The sequence below is a fragment of the Belonocnema kinseyi genome, chromosome 6 (genome assembly GCF_010883055.1).
Source record: "Belonocnema kinseyi isolate 2016_QV_RU_SX_M_011 chromosome 6, B_treatae_v1, whole genome shotgun sequence".
Taxonomy (NCBI): domain Eukaryota; kingdom Metazoa; phylum Arthropoda; class Insecta; order Hymenoptera; family Cynipidae; genus Belonocnema; species Belonocnema kinseyi.
The window spans coordinates 113766106-113769142 of record NC_046662.1 but is presented as its reverse complement, the minus strand read 5'-3'; positions in this window follow the sequence as shown (position 1 = coordinate 113769142).

Below are 3037 nucleotides of genomic sequence, written 5' to 3'. Positions count from 1 at the left end.
ATAGGAGTGCAATACGCAAGGAAAAGCATGAAAGCTGGACCAACTTTTGGACTGATATTGAGAAGGGAGCAGAGACGGCCAGACTGGACATGCTGCTTTCTCGAAATCCGGATGCTATTCTCAGGACTCTAAAATTACCCGGCGGGGGATACTCAGAATCGGACGGGGATTCCTTGACTCACCTGATCCAGGAAAATTTTCCGAGCTTCAAAAATTAGGAGATGGGGGGACGGCACCTCTGAGACCATCAAAGTTGCCTGTGGCCCAATTGGGCCCGAAATGACGATTAGCCAACGAGATTGTGACTCCAGCTAGGGTCAGGTGGGCCCTGAAATCCTTCAGTCCTTACAAGTCTCCCGGCCCGGATGGTATATACCCAGTCCTCTTACAGAGAGCTGATGAGATCATCATTGGGCCTTTAGTGAGACTTGCTAGGGCTAGTCTGACGTTGGGTTATGTTCCGGCGGTATGGACGGGTGCGAGAGTAGTCTTTATTCCAAAGGCTGATAGGATCGGCTATACTTCACCCAAGGATTTGCGACCCATTAGCCTCAAATCTTTCCTACTCACAAGCAACTCCTTTTCACAAGCAACAACACGCCTATAGGGCTGGTCATTCGACTGAGACGGCACTGAACACTGCAGTTGACCTAATTGAAGAACAACTAAAGCAGAAAGGTCCAGCGATTGGAACCTTCATGGACATCGAAGGAGCCTTTAACTACACCTCTGGAGAGGTGATTAGGACGGCTATGATCGCACTGGGGTGCCTATTGCAATTGTGGAATCGACCTGCCACATGTTGGCCAATAGGAATCTAACCACGACCAAGGGTGACACCACTTTATGTGAACTGTTGACTCGGGATGTCCGCAGGGGGGCGTTCCATCTCCCTTGCTGTGGTGCCTGGATGCACTCTTCAGAGTAATGCAGCAAGCACTAAGAATAGTTCATTCATGGTGTAGGGGACGGGACTATCAGTCAATCCGAGTAAGATGGATGCAGTTGTGTTCAACAGAAGGTACAAGTGGGGAACTACGGGTATATTGAAACTGGGGGGACAAAAATTCGAAATCAAAGAGCAAGCCAAATATCTAGGAGTCATCCTGGATAAGAAGCTGTCATGGAACGAGCACTTGGAAAACAAGTACAAGAAGTTAGTAGCGACTCTGTGGCTCTGTAGAAGAGCCATAGAAAAAAGCTGGGGCTTGAAACCGGAGACACTTATGTGGATCTGCACAGCGATCCTGCGACCCAGACTAACCTATGCGGCAGTCGTCTGGTGGACCAGGGTCGAACTTTCTACTGTGAAGTCCCAACTGGAAAGAATCAGAATACTGATTCTGAGAGGTGTCACTGGTGCCTCGAAGTCGATGGCCCTGAGGGCACTGACAGGATTGGAGCCCCTCGGTCTCACCATAAAAGCCGCGGCTACGAAGGCGGCCTGGAGACTAAATATGGTAAACCATAGCAGTATCTCGACAGTTATGCGGATACCAATCGACATCACGAAGAGGCCGACACTGAGCATGCCCAGAGACAAAATGTCCACTTGTCACTACCTCTTCGACAAGAAATACCGGGTTAGCCTATTCACAAAAGAGGAATGGGCTAACGGTGAGGCACACCTGCCCAGTGACGGAGACAACTGGTTTACAGATGGCTCCAGGAACAAAGAGAACGCTGGAGCAGGTATATACCATAGAAGGAACGGAATGGGCTTCACAATTGCGATGGGGTCCTACACAACAGTTCTATAATCTGACATTCTGGCCTTGCATTACGTTGCTGCTAATATGGGAGTGCTTTGAGGCACTGAATAAGCTAGCGGCGGAAAATCGAATTACTCTTCTCTGGATCCCTGGATACAGTGGCATTAGGGGCAATGAAATATCGGACAGGTTATCAAAGGTAGCAACAAAGGAAAATTTCACTGGACCTAAGCAAGTTGTAGGCATTTCCAGTAGGTCGGTCAGTGAAGATATTAACAGTTGGCTGACCGAGGAACATCAGAATGAGTGGGATGCGGTCTCTGGCTGCAGACAGGCTAAAACACTCTTGGGCTTAAAGCTAAACCCTCATTGAGCGAAAGAAATTCTTAAGCTCGGGAGGAAGGAAGTCAAAATCCTAACAGAATTGTTTATAGGAGATGGACACCTCCGGTACCACAGGGGTAAGATAGGGCTTGAGGAAAGTCCCCTCTGTCGTCTGTGCGGAAAAGACAATGAGACTTGCACTCATATCCTCTGTCACTGCCCCGCGAATGCGGGGAAACGTGTAACACTCACAGACAGTTTCCGCTTCAGTGCGTCTGAAATATCGGCCAACAGCGTAGCCGCGGTCCTCTGTCTATGGAGAGAACTTTGGGGCCACGCTTAAGGCTTATAAGGGGACGCAACGGGATCACTGAAGCGTCAGGGGCTGTAACGGTGTCGTCCCAGAATATATAATAATAATAATAATAATAATAATAATAATAATAATAATAATTCCTCATGAGAATATAATCGTCAAAGCTGTACAGGTGCTTTAAGAACTTTATTTAAAAACAAATCGAAAAAATTTCAGTTACAATTTATGACTGTAATTCCTCAGAAGTTTAAATCACAGTTTTCGATAAAATTTATAATATTTATGATTTTTTAAAAATGTAGTTGAAGTGTACGCATTGAAAGTACGAAAACGAGCGCGAGAGAGTACCTGCGTGCCCTAGGCTCGCTCGAACCATAAGTATTCCAAAACATCATCGACTCAATAGATTTTTTAATTTTCAAAAATATCGTAAAACCTTCAGAGAAGTGATGTAAAAATATTCTTTTAGCAATATGAAGGCTGAAAATTTCATTTTGTAAAAAAATGCTCCCCCAAATTCGTGAAGTCATTCCTTGACATCTTAACATAATTTTTAAGTATCTTTTTCGAATTTTATGAAAGTGGAATAAAAATATTTACCTAAATTCTCTGTAACGGTGTCGAGAGCAATGTTACATGTTATTTAACTCTTAAAAGTTAGGAAAGTCCTTTTTCATGAAATGAC